The 14,650-nt window shown below is 38.0% G+C and overlaps 1 protein-coding gene across 4 annotated transcripts in view; it reads right to left on the bottom strand.

The window, feature by feature from the left end:
* Positions 1-14,650, bottom strand: part of LOC129772977 (interference hedgehog-like) — a 125,739-nt gene that overhangs the window by 46,130 nt on the left and 64,959 nt on the right. For all 4 annotated transcript variants that reach the window (XM_055776522.1, XM_055776524.1, XM_055776525.1 and 1 more), the window contains exon 2: positions 14,371-14,449. The gene's annotated coding sequence lies outside the window, so the exon portion shown is untranslated. The remainder of the gene's footprint in view (positions 1-14,370; positions 14,450-14,650) is intronic.

The following is a 14,650-nucleotide window of genomic DNA, read 5'->3' as shown; positions in this document are numbered from 1 at the left end:
TATCTTGAACAGTTTTCTATTAGAAAGAAGAGATATTTTGGAAGGATGGTGAAGGTTTGGGCAACAAAACTGTGCATATAAAATTGAATGAATTCAAAAAAGGTGTTTTGTTTTCCCAAAATCGGCACGAACTTGCTGAACAACCCAATATGAACTATTCTGATTTCTTCCTGATTTTTATTTTCATTCTTCCTGATCTTTGGAAATTATAGTTGGCAACCCTGGTGCAGGTAGAGAGAAGGTTTGGGGCTCGATGGCACTTCGGAGATCTCGAGGCTTATCTGGACATATTGAAGTGAAAATTGAATTGAAAACAGTTGGCAGAAGAGATGCTTTTTCTTGTGTACAGGCCTTCAAAAATGTTTGTACGTTTTTTGGCAGTGCTACAAACCAAGGCCGGTTGTGAGGCTGTTCCACAAAACCACGTTCCATTTTACCACTGGTGCTGTTATACCAACACACGAGAATATTACACCACATTATAAAATTAAATTGGATCTTAGAAGAACACTCGAAAGAGAGTTTTTTTTTTCTGAAAGTCAAACGGAGAGCGCGAACAACTTTTTTACATTTGATGCGTGCTTATTTGCAAAGAGCATCTTATACCCCTCCCCCCCCCTCTCTCTTAGAGAGACGGGGGGAGTGTCGGACCACTATAGAATCGTTCATCGATACCTAAAACCTCTATATGCCAAGTTCGATTCCATTTTCTTGATTAGTTCTTGAGTTATGCAGAAATTTATGCTTCGTTTGTATGGCAGCCCCCCTCGCTTAGAGAGGGGAGGAGTGTCTATTCACCATAGAAACTTTTCTTGCCCCCTAAAACCTTCACATGCCAAATTTAGCTCCATTTGCTTGACTAGTTTTCGAGTTATGCAGAAATTTGTGTTTCATTTGTATCGCAGCCCCCTTTTTATTTATTTAGTTGTATTCCGTCTTCGGTGGTACCGTACAGACTAATCCTAACCTATACAAAATTTTTAAGTCTACAGATGAACCATTGTCTGGTTATATTGAAATCAAAGAGGGGGAGGAGTGTCTACTCACCATAGAAACGTTTATCACCCCCTAAAACCTCTATATGCCAAGTTCGGTTTCGTTTTCTTGATTAGTTCTCGAGTAATATAGATATTTTTGTTTTATTTGTATCACAGAAACCCCCCCCCCCCCTAAAAAGGGGGGGAGGAGAATCCAACCACCAGAGAAACATTTATTGCACCCCAAAACCTCCACATGCCAAATTTGGTTTAGTTTGATTGATTAATTCTCGAATAATACAGAAATTTGTGTTTCATTTGTATGGCTGCAACCGACCCCCCCCACACCCTTGAAAAGGGGGAGGAGTGTCTAACCACCATTGAAACATTTATTGCACCCCAAAACCTCCACATGCCAAATTTGGTTTCATTTGCTTGATTATCACTCGAGTAATGCAGAAGTTTGTGTGTCGTTTGTATGGCAGCCCTCCTTAGAGACGGGGGAGGAGTATCTAACCACCGTAAAACATTTATTGCACCCTAAAACCTCAATATGCCTAATTTGGTTTCATTTGCTTGATTAATTCCCGAGTAATGTAGAAATTTGTGTTTAATTTGTATGGCGAAATGTGTTGTATTACAAGGTGAATTGCAGTTCCCAGCTTGGGTTTTTCGAGAGATGATTTGCTTCTCAAATCGCTTGAGTAATGTCACAGCTGGAACATCCTTTCCCCTCCCTAATTTTGTATACTTTTCCCTTGACTCTTGCCTCTTTAATGACTTCCGCTTTGTATTTTGTTGTCTGCCGAACACCACGCTTACATTTCGCGGTCATGTATGGATCACAATCCCAATCAGGAGACATTCCGATTATGTTGAGTTGGGCATGCTTCTTACGAAACATTGAATGAAATTGTATATCTTTCGCTGCGTTGCCCATGTTGATAGATAAAAACATGTACTAATGGGGTTTCTCAAACAAACGAATAATCGCAACCCCAATTTAAGGGGGTTCGTAGAACTAATTTTTTCTGAAATTTTGACAGTTGATGCAGGTACCCTCAAGGACTTAAAATCTGCCAAAAAGTCTATTTTGATATACTCGTAAATGGCGTTTATGGGGTTTCCCAAACAAACGTTTCATTTGCGGTCTATTTTGAAAGTTAAGATTCTAGAAAATAATCCAAAAAGCCTTCAGCAAGTACAGCAAGTATTTGCTAGACTACAGCTAAGCTTGTTGAATCAATGTCACGGAGATTTCAAGCTGTCATTCATGCCAAAGGTGGTCACACAGAATTGTGATTATGTGAAATGTGTGATGTGGCATGACTATGATTTGAATTTATACTTACCAAAAGAAAAATAAACATCATTTTGATAAAGTGTTATTTCGGTGGATTATTTGAAGAAAATTGAAAAAATGACCAGGGGTAGATAAACTTTTTTCGTGATTCATAATTTATCACGTCCCGAACTTTTTGCTTGTTTTTAGTTCTAACCTTTTTGGTTCAGGACCAAAATTATTGAAATCAATTGAACCTACACAGGCTGCCAAATCCAGTCAAAACAGTGTCGAGTGTTTCAAGACCTTGAAAAGAGCAGTTATTTTCATCTCAGTGAACTGCCGATTCTGTATATACCAAGCAGTAAACTAGAAACCGATAAATTAACCGACCTGCGGCGAGACCAATATTCTGTGCCGTATGTACCATAAAAATCCAGGTTCTCCTATCCGTGTGTCTCTAATAAATGGTGGTTACGTAGCGAGCGGTGAACGAGAGATAATGAACTCGCTCGTCTTTAACCCCTTTTACTCGCTAATGACGCGTACCTAATTCTATCGTATATCATTCCTCACATCGCGTAGGGTAAATGGTTGGGTTAGAAGTTAGGCGGGCTCATATTAATACTGCATGCGCAATGCAAGGAAAAATCTTTTCCAGAAGTCCTTTCTCCGTACCTAGAGCATCAATTAGTTTCTTGCTCTTGCCCATTTGGTATAGGCGAATGAAATGATAGGGTTAAGTCGAGTTAATGCGGGAGCTAATCTTCGACATGAAATGAAACGCAAACGTAGTGATTAACGGTCTTAATGCGCGCGATACACAGCCATAGGATGAATATGTGCGCAGAAAGGTCAAAATGTGAAGTAATTAGCGTATGGGATATGAATGCTCCCCGCAATTAACGATAGATAGTGGTTAAATGAACATATTTTCCGCTGTGAAAGTACGCTAGTCACAATGATTTGTTCGCTTAGATTACTTTTCGTGGCTGGTATTATATGTGCACACCAGTAAACTTTTAAAAAACTCATCCAATCCCGAAGTAATAATTTATGGAAATTTGAAACTCAAGATACCGCGGTAAAAATAAATCCGCGCTCCATCAACGGGATCCCTCGCCTGGAACCGGTTCAATATTTTTCGCAATTTTTTTTCTGATTTGCCCTCCCGTAGTGACGATGGGAAGCGGAGGTCAAGGCGCGAAAGAAGAAGGACTCCAACGGGAGAAAAAAAACGGGTGGTCTTTTATTTTGCCCATAAATTCCTTTCCCCCTTGGATGGGAAGCTGGACTCCCAAAAGGCCCGCAACAAGTGGCTGTCAATTTATTTTGATTTATTGCAGTCGTGTGATGGGATTTCGTTACGGTTTCTCCCTAGGAATGACCGGGTCTCTTGGCCTCGGTGAAATGCACCCTAATGGGTTGTGAAATTGGTGCGTTTCGTGTGGCAGCCAGCCAATATCGTCGAATCTCGGTAGGAATTCATTAATTTTCTCTTCCACCGAAATCATTCCGAGTGCGAGGGGGTGCCCTCACTTGAGCGCCGCCGCCCGGTTCCGCGAGAAAGCAGCGCAGAAAATGATGCCCAATATAAATATTGAATAATAGCAGCGGTTCGTCTGTCGCTTCTTCTCTGCATAATTTTATTTATGATGATAGGTCATCTCCTGCTTCTTTGGACTTCCTCCGGTGCGGGTATCAAGTGACAGAGAGGATGATCAAGCGAACGGTGAGTTGTGACTCAACCTGTGACTTAGCCTCGGAAGGGCTGTTTGCGTTTTCATAAATTGAACGCCGCCGTCGTCGCGACGGCGCGCCTAACTGCTGGAAACGAGAACTCTTTCCCATCGGGAGGCTGTGCATTAAATTAGTGTAGTTTATCGTCTCCGTAAAATGAAAATATCCGACGGCATGGGGTAATTGATGACCGGGAATTTACATTTTTCATACATATATTAGTTATTACATTTTCAGTAAATCCAGTTAGCAATGTTTTGTCACTACCTATTATATTTTGATTTATTGCTTCTGAAACACGCGAATTTTCGATAGCCTAAAACACGGGCTCCCACGCGCAAAACAGCGATGACATCTGCGGCTATAAAAAGTTGATGACGCGCGCTCAAAAACAACCGCAGCGCAAACGAAAACAAAAAAAAGTCAGCAAAAAGGTGACAGTTTCGCGCCGTTACGTGCCTCTGCTGTGATGACGATTTGCATTAGAAAACAATAAATCTTCGGCACGCAAATATCAGCTGATGCCTATCGCTGGATGAAATATTTCACTGCGTGCAAGAAATCAGCCGCCGTCGCCTCCGGCTCTGCGAAATATTCCAAAGCGGCCGGTTTTTATGTTATGCGTTGCGTGCGTGATTCTGTTTTTGTGGCATTTAATTTTTTATTCTACCGAGATAAAAGTGGATGCCTGCGGAGGAATACATCATGCGGTCGATGGCCTGTGATCCGTGGAAGAGATTGAGCAACAACCGGGGGAGTGCGTGTGTTGCGCCCAGTGCTGAGATTGATGCCAAATAAATCTTTTTCTTTCGCATGGCATGCGGGAAAGTGCCCGATGAGTGCCCTGTTTGTTTATATTTTGGTCGTTTGTTCTCCTGACGCTACATTCAAAGGTGACGAAAACTCATCGATCGCGATGAAAATGGTGAAGAAGGATTTTGTTCCAAAATTCACCATTTCTATAAAGATTAAACCAGGATTTACTTGAAATTTTGAATCAAATGTAGCGCTCCCAGAGGTGGATTCTCGAATGTTGTTCCGAAAGTTATCCAAGTATTTTTATTCTAATTTACATAATTTTTTGTTTTGTCTCAAATTCCGAACACTTAATCTTTGATGGCCATTAAACAGTGTCTCATTACTCAAAATGGTACTCTTTCGCGAAATTAAATTGATTTTTGGATACAACAGAGCTTTCTTTTTAATTTGGCTACAATAAAATTGATTTACGAATACATATTCATGGTGAAAAACTAAAAATATGTTTAATCACTTTTGTCTCAAATTCCGAACACCATTTTTGTCACTGACTCATATTCCGAACAGTTTTGTCTCAAATTCCGAACAGCAAAAATGCATTTAAAAAAATATCATAACTTTTGAACTACTTGACCGATTCATATGATCGATAAATCAAATTAAAGTCAACAAGCTAGTCTTTTTTGTAAAGCCGTTACACTCGCAAGAAATTTGGATTTTGCTTTCGTAATTATTGATTGTATTTGTTTTTTATAGTTTACATGGTTTCGGGACCAAGGGCACTATATCGGTATCGATACCTGTAAATGATGTCAAAATGAAGTCTATAACCCAAAGAATGTCAGGGTATTGATTATTTATCTTATATATAAAAATCTCGTGTCACGATGTTCGTGGTCGAACTCCTCCGCAACGGCTCGAGCGATTTTCATGAAATTATGCACAAAAAACTTGGTAGGCATGAGAATAGGACGTAAACTATATATGATACCGCTAGGGTATCGATTACCATATGTTTAATACCGATTAGGGTGGTTCTATGCAGAATTTTGTTTTTATTTCTATTTTTTTCTTAAATTTGACATAAAACTAAATATAACCTCACAGGTTATCCCCCATCTCATATTTTTATATTATTTTAGTATTTTGGTATAAATAATATTCAAATAATGGACCCGTAGTTTATTTTTCAAAGAGAGTAAATTTATTTACGTTGTTAAATGAGGCGCTAAGTTCACTTCATTGAACGCATTCATCCTCACATGCGCCAATAACCTTAATTCGGCTAAAGCCATGCATATTGCCAGCGAGCTGGAAAACTTTTTGAATAAACATAATGAATTATTGAAATTCTTCATATCATACATGCTCGGTTTGCAAGGTGACGATCACGTTATTTTCATCAATTCTAACTGGAGAACACATGTATACATTCAATGCGTATGTCGTTGAATACATTGCTGGAGTCATGGTAAGCGACTGCTCAGTGACGCGAGAAACTGTGATTCGAAGAAGAAACAACAATCTGGAGTTCATCGTTGACACCCAACATTCAAACGACACCCTCCATCTTTTTTATCAATGGTACTAATGTTTCTAATGTTCCTAACGTTCGCCATCTCAACGTAGAATGAACTGCGAACGATATAGAGGTAGAGAGCGAACGACTGAGCTTCTAAACAATCAGAAGCGGTGTGAGGAAAAATACACTCACTTGCCACACGCTATCATAAGCAACTCTGACGCAGCCTTTGATATTGCCAGATCTAAACACATGCATTGTCATGATATTACAAAACGTGCGTTCAAAAAAAAATGAATGAAATGTAGAATGAGATTCATTACAACGTTACATGTATTCGGTTCCACACCTTGCTGAATTTATTGGGCTGGATGGCGAAATTACAAAAAATTAGGATTACCTCATATGCACATTTTTAATTTGCATAATTGACAAAATACGCCCTGAGGAAATCGATAGTGTAATTTACTCAAAAATTCCAGTCATTGAGCTTCGTGTTCCACTTCAGTGAAGCGTAAATTGTTAGGAATTTTCGATTGAAGAATGTATTATTCTCTGCAGGTATCTTGAACGAGAATAGTCTCTGATAATTATTTTAAATTCTGAATGCTATTTTGGTTGAAATGCAAGAAGATCAATAGATAAAATAGTTAAGTTAGGGTCAGGACTATGTCTACTAAGTATTCAAACAACATCGAATAAAAATTTTCATTCAAATTTCAACAACTTCCAGGTTTCCAGGTCAGGTCAGGTGATTGTTCGATATTGTTACCACAAACATGGTTCATGACCGTGCGGTAATCTGAAACTTTTATAGCCTTGCATGGCAGATGGAAAATTTACAATGCATTTTCCTCAAGATTTCACCAACGACACGACCGCAACCTTAGGTGGATGTCCAATATATCAATGACTAAAAACTGATAGAGACAGACAATCATTCATAAAAATTAACAACGCACACATTGACATGGAAAATCGTTCGGCAGTGCCATACTCGCCTCAGCTGAGCAAAACATTCAATGCTTATATTAATGTTGAGTTCTGTGGTTCGATGAAGAGCAACAAATACATTTGCAACGACGAAACTTATATTGATATTTTTTCATCACTTCAGATACATCGGGAATGGAATACAAAGAATGGTTTGGGTTTTTTTTTCAATCGTCATCGACTTGGCGTTCTATTCCTCGATATGTCAAACACAAGAGTAACGAACGTTTCACGTATATGTAGATCGTTAAAACGTTTGAACACACTTACAATACATTAGTTATTTTTTATTTAACAACCAACATATTCACTAAAAATAATGTTTATAGCAAAACAACGTTTGCCGGGTCAGCTAAAAATTCAAGTTCAGTAAATTCACATTAATAAATGAAGTGGTCGCAATTTGAATCATGCGTAGAAATTTGATTCATATTCCGAACACTAATTTTTCTACATAAAAAAAAACTAAAAAAAACTGAAAAACTAACGATGCTTGTTTTTTACAGAAATTGCTAACGCAAACATTTCATCATTGATTTTGACTGTCACTTTTTTGCAAATGATTAATATTATAAATTATAGGCTGTATCGATACGTGTAAATGATGACACAATGAAGGTTACAATCCAAAGAATATCAGGCTTTTGATTTTTCAATTACTTATAACATCAAAGTTAAGTAAATTTACATTTGAAAATGAAGTGTTCGGAATTCGAATCATGCGTAGAAACTCGATTCATCTTCCGAACACTACTTCAACATTAGTTTATTATTGTATGTAGGTTCTTACATTTTCTAGCACTTAACATGAAAACAGCAAACAAAATAGTTGAAACAACTACAAAAACTGAAAAATGAACGATGCTTGTTTTCTTACGCAATTTGCTAACGAAAACATTTTATCATTGGATTTGACTGGCACTTTTTTGCAAATGTCTCATATTATAAGCTGTATCGATACCTGCAAATGATGTCAAAATGAAGCCTATACCTCAAAGAATTTCTGTGTTTTCATTATTCAATTATTTATAACATAAAAGTTTAGTAAATTTACATTTCAAAATGAAGTGTTCGGAATTTGAGACTGTTCGGAATATGAGGCAAAACGGTTCTTTTTTTTAGTGATTATCATTTGGATTAATGACACTGATGGAAGCAAAAAAAATCCACCCCCCATTTGAAATCAAAGTGTTCCAGTTAATACTACGTAAAAGTAGGTAATAAGTAGACACTTTTGCCATTTCAGTATTGTTGATTTATTTTTTTGAAAATGACTTTTGTTCTTAAACGGGCACTTTTAAGATATGACAAAAAAATCCTCTTCATGGTTGATTTTTTAAAAAATTAACACAAACAATTAATATTTCATTTGACCTGGATAACCAACTGATAACACTTTGGCATACTCTCCACAAGGTTCCGGAGCTGTTGAGGATCCAGTTCGTCCCAAACCTTCTTCAACGCAGCACAATAGTTTCGCTTGTTCGGAACGTCAGTTCTGTCCACCTTGTTGTCCAAAATTGTCCCTAAATTCTCAGCAACAACAAAAAAATGGCGTCAGCTGTTTCGTGGTAGTTTTCCTTTCTTGCTATAATACAGAAGTGCTCAAATTCCAAGTTTGAGCTTAATATCATGTAATCTGATTTTTTATGACTTTTCAAAGCTTAGGCCACTAACGTTTTTTGACATTTTTTTGGAAGAAAGTACAGTAAAACCTGTTTTCGTGTCGTTTTTCAAGAATCTCGTGCGTTCTTTTTTGTATGGTATTTTAAAAAAACGAAGTCATCGGTAATTTTTTGTTCTAACTTTGATATGTATTTCATCGCTCTGTGTCAGCTATTTCCCATTCTCATGTTTTGTTTTGTTTGGTTTAAAGGTGTCAATAGGAGCTTATTGAAAGGGGCAAAGAGTTGATTTCATGATCTACGCAAGTGAATAGGTCGCTTATTGAAGTGAAAAAAGGAAATCGAATGTTGATTACGAATGGAATCATTAGGATTTGGGTTATTTTCTTAAGGAAACTTAAGGAAACTTTCCACCGCATAATTTTTTTTTTTCGAATTGTGTAGCGAACACTATTTTTTAAATCTACCGGTGAAGTTTAGTACAATTTTTTAATGTGATTTTTATGTGCAGTCCCTATCCCCCGCACAAAAACAGGTTTGCTCGTACATTGCTTTGAAATGCTTTGCAGCTTCAATGATAGTCTGGAATTTTTTGACGTCATATTCAAAGTTGTTTGAAAAACATAGCTAAATTCTTTCATTAGAAATTGTAAAATTTGATCATAGTGGGCATGACAAAAAAAATGAAAAAAGGGATTTTTTGTACAAAACCAGCTCAAAATGAATGATGTCGCAGTTTGCTATGGTTGTGACTACATGCAACATTTAGGTGGAAACATATGCTTTTAAGTGAACACTGTCCATCGTAGCGCTAAACTGCGCAAATTGTCGTTTGAGTGAGAAAAGCGATAACAATTTTTTTTATTTTTTATATATTTTTTTCAATATTGAAATTTTATCTAAAATTTGATTAAATCAAAACCATGATAATCCATAGATGAAAATTTTCGTATCACAGTAATCTGTAGAGGATAAAATATAAATTTGGGCTAAACATCTCAAAATTTATCATTGAAAGATTATAGGAAAAGTGAGTGATTAAAAATTGTTTTATGAAATCTGAATCATATCAAACCAATTCGCATATTAAAAACAATATATATATTGAAAACATTCAGTCCTTTTCAATTGTTGAACAAGAAATTCGCTATCACACAAACTGATTAAAGTGGCAAACACTAGCAAAGTAAATAGTTTCAAATTCTGGCTAACAATAATCCGGTTGCAGGTTGCTTTTACATTGTACTCGACTGAAAACAGAAGTAATGCACCCAGTTCGTTGTATGAAAAATTTCCTCGAGTTTTATTACGGAGCTTTCAACTTCAGCGGTACCACACAATTCAAAGTATAGTAAGTTATTTATTCATGGTTTCATACATGTGTTTGAATGTTCTCTTTTAACCAAAGGAACCGGATTAGAAAGACAGCGAATCTATGAACAATGAAGCATCGAAAATCACTGGACGAAATGAAAATAGCAGCGAAAGAGACTTTTCCTGCTGATGAGTATAATGAATTCCAAATTTCACTCGAAACAATAGTCGGGAAAATCCTAATCATGGTGCAGTCAATCATCTACTTATCTCCACAGTCCCTATAGTAAACAGTTATTTTGAAAAGTAATTGTTAAGAAACTTTCAGATGAAGTTATATTAGGTTGGGGAAAAAGTTATCCATTATTTTATCAATAACTGGCTTTAGTGATCAATATCTCGCGTAATATCAATCGTACAATTTAGGGATAGGCTCGTCGTAAAGAAGAAATTTCACACTGTTTTCCGTTTGTTCCATTCATTTGGGCGTTACAGGATATTAATAATGGAGGCCAAAAAAAAATCGGCACATTTTACACTTTTGCTTTTATAAATGTGAAAATGCAAGCCAGGCCGCTGAAATTGCCGATGGTGTGTATGGTGTTGATACTGCAACAGTAAAATACGTGCAACTTAATTTTATTTTCAATTTTTTTTATTTTTTTTCTAAATTTTTTAAAATTTTTTTTTACGCTATACGAATGAAACATAAATTCCTGTATAACTCGGGTACTAATCAAGCAAATGGTGTCAAATTTCGGATGTAAGCGTTTTTGGGTACGAGAAATGTTTTTTACGATGGTATGACCCCGCCCTCTCCTCTGGAATGGAAAAACAATTTGAAGGGTCGATTAGAAGATCAATCATTGAACAGTTGTGCGATTGGACCCATGAACGTGCACTTAGTGAAAAAACGTGAATTTGAATGTAACAAAAAATTATTTTTGAGTGGGACGAAATTTGACGGGTGGATTTCTCGGCGGATCCAACATCCGGATTGTCATCGAGACTGGTAAGAAGGGCGATAGGTGGAACATAATGGTAGAATATTGGACCAGAGCCGTACTCAATCTTTTTTTCAGACGGGCCACAAACACGTGTTAGTCATGGTATCGCGGGTCGCAAAAAAGATAAATAAAGGAGGGTGGTGTCCAAAACCCGTCCACGCAACTCTTACCACTGAAAAATACTTTCTTACCACTAGGCTTGAAAAGAACTGCATTTTGATGACACTTCTAACCCAGACACAATGTTCGAATTCACAAAAAAAATAATTAATCGATAGTCACATATAAGTCATTCAGGGTTTATCTGTCATCCTGTTGTCATCTCTCTTCCGGTGAAAAATTATAAAAATGAACTCGATTTTGATTACTTCGAATATGATTTGAGAATGCATCAAAATTTTCAAAATAAATCGAATGTTTTGTAGCCCTGAAAAGGACTGATGGGTTGGCGTAGTTTTGTGGAAGCAGTTGAAGAAATGTGATTCATGATTCGCGAGAACAATACACGAGATTTGTGTCTTTATTGACAGTGCAAATAACGCACTAAAGATGCATCGCGAATATTCTTCTCGTGCTCTAGACACAGTGCGGCCCGAGACGAGCACTCATTTGTGCCCCCACATTCGTTATCTATTCAATAACGTATGAAATCAACAATTCGTGCGAGTGATTCAATCATACACCATCAATCTCCACATAACGGTATGAAAAAAGGCGGGACACGGCCTATTTGATATTTCTCTTCTGCTTTGCTTCTGCCTGTCAGTGTAAGCTCTGCAGTATGCTTACTTGGCGCATATTCTGAGACGAAAGATTTTGCATCCACCAATCACGCAGTTAGCAAAATAGAAACTAAGGATGGCCACAATATATATAAAGGGTGTGTCACATCAAATTGCATCACGGAAAAAACGCTGTAGAAATTTAATTTTAAGGAATTATATCTTCAGCTTTCGCTTACAATCAGAAAAGAGTTTATAGATCACGTTGGCCATGCTTCACTGTCAATTTTTCGTAAATTTGGAAAAATGTCGTCGAACGAAAAAGAGCGTCGTGAATTAATCCTGTGCACTCATTTTGAGAATCCGGAGTTGTCACATCGGGACATCGGTAAGATGCTGGGAATCGTCCAATCCACGGTCAGCAGAGTACTAAAACGATACTTCGAGAACCTAACCATCGACCGGAAGGTGAAGAACGGCAAAAATGGATGCTCCGTCAGTGAAAAAGATCACAAGCGCGTAGTTAAGCAGTTTAGACGTGATCCGAGAAGTTCGGTCCAGGATGTCGCCAATAAGCTGAATTTGTCAAGTTCATTCGTCCAGCGGACCAAGCAGCGGGAGGGCCTGCGTACATACAAGGTTCAGAAGGCTCCTAACCGCGACGAAAGGCAAAACATGGTGGGGAAGACGCGAGCCCGGAAGCTGTACACCGAAATGCTGACGAAGCCGCATTGCCTGGAAATGGACGACGAAACCTACGTCAAAGCGGACTTTCGTCAGCTGCCGGGCCTGTTGTTCTTCTCCGCAGAGGACAAATTCAGCGTTCCGGAGGAGATTCGCAAGCAGAAACTATCCAAGTTTGCCAAAAAGTACATGGTGTGGCAAGCGATCTGCTCTTGCGGAAAGCGGAGCGCCCCCTTCGTGATGACCGGCACGGTAAACGGGCAGGTTTACCTTAAGGAGTGCCTACAGAAGCGCTTACTACCACTATTGAAGCAGCACGAGGGCCCGACCATCCTCTGGCCGGATCTCGCTTCGTGCCACTATTCAAAGGACGTGTTGGAGTGGTACGAAGCCAACGGGGTCACCTTCGTGCCAAAGGAAATGAACCCGCCCAACGCGCCGGAGCTTCGCCCAATAGAGAAATATTGGACGATTATGAAGCAGGCCCTCCGGAAGAACCCAAAAGTTGTCAAATCGGAGGCGGACTTCAAGAGAAAATGGATTTCTGTTCAAAAAAAACTACAACCTGACGTTGTACAGAACCTTATGGACGTGGTAAAGAGGAAGGAGCGAGCACACGGGCTTGGGCTCGAAGTATGAATAAAAAGAAAATGCCAAAAGTTGTTTAATAGTTTTTATTTTACTGTCTAAAATTTTCAATAGGAACAAAACTGCACCATTGTGTACAATATCTATCTTCCATTCTTCCTTTGTATCGAGCAGTTGTGTCTGACATCAGCTTAGAGAAAGACGGTTCTGTCTGCTAGCTGGAGCGAGACTGTGACTCATGATAGTGATGATCATGGTTTTAATTATTTTCTTGAATGGTGCCCAATTGAACGTTTGTCATCTCATCGTATGTATCAACTAGCATCATTTTTTATGAATACTTAGTTGAGATTTCTTATGCCAAATAACACGCCTTGAATGTATTCTGGGTGGCAAGCTCTGGAATACGCTTGATCTAGGCCCTAGATCCGAACCCTCGACATGATAATGTGTGCATTGGTTTGAATTATAAAGGCCAATTTGCTAAATTTAACTAAACTCTCAGCTATTTGGAAAATCCTCCGTCTGGTCGCTGGATGACTGATGACTTGTAAATACTATGAATTCACGAATAGTTTGCTTATACTCAATAAATTGAAAACGAGCGGTGTTAAAACTGCAATATTTATCTATCCACTTTGTCCGTAGAACGAACACTGGATTTGCTATTTTTATTTCTTTAAAACGTGCTCTGTTTTCTGCTTTACTATCATTATTGAAAGACGTAGTCCTACGTCAAAAAAAAATAAGATAATGAACTCTAGGGCTTCCGTTTTCGTTACACATAGAAATTTATTAAAAATAAAGTAACACCAAATGGCCCAACTAGAAGAGTATAGCTGGACCAGAGCCTTGCAAGAAGGTCGCAAGCAGGTCGTTCGTCAGCATTGTTGTGAGCGTAAACGATTTGACAACCTTTGGATTACGAAGGTTTTTACTAGCATGTCGATATGTTTTTCATTATGCTTCTGAGCAAAAGTCGCCGCTCCTCAACCAATAAAATAGGGTTATCTACCAACCCTGACATGAACATAAACTAAAAAAAAAACAGTGACTACGTTTGGAAGCTTGGTAACATTTTATGAATAGTCAATTTCAATTGACACAGCACTCTCTAAGTATAGAAAAAGAAACATTATTTAGCACAACGAACTCACCTAGGGTATATCACTAACTGATGATGTTCTATTATTCCATGTAACGGAATGTTTGCGACTGCGGCGGAGAATTTCTCATCTGTAAATGAAGAAACAAACTGAAATTAATTATGGGCTATTGATATTTACTCATTTCTGTTGATAGTAAAATTGTCGGCTTCGCACAAAAACACAAAGCCGGAGCTAGCTTCGCTTGTTCATACTCGAATACTAATTACCCAAACCATGTGCGGAATTTAATGGTGTTGTCATCCCGAAATAACCAAAACAACCAAAAAAT

The sequence above is a fragment of the Toxorhynchites rutilus genome, chromosome 3, assembly GCF_029784135.1.
Source record: "Toxorhynchites rutilus septentrionalis strain SRP chromosome 3, ASM2978413v1, whole genome shotgun sequence".
Taxonomy (NCBI): Eukaryota; Metazoa; Arthropoda; class Insecta; order Diptera; family Culicidae; genus Toxorhynchites; species Toxorhynchites rutilus.
Note: the sequence above shows the minus strand (reverse complement) of the source record. Positions and strands in the feature narration are given on the sequence as shown.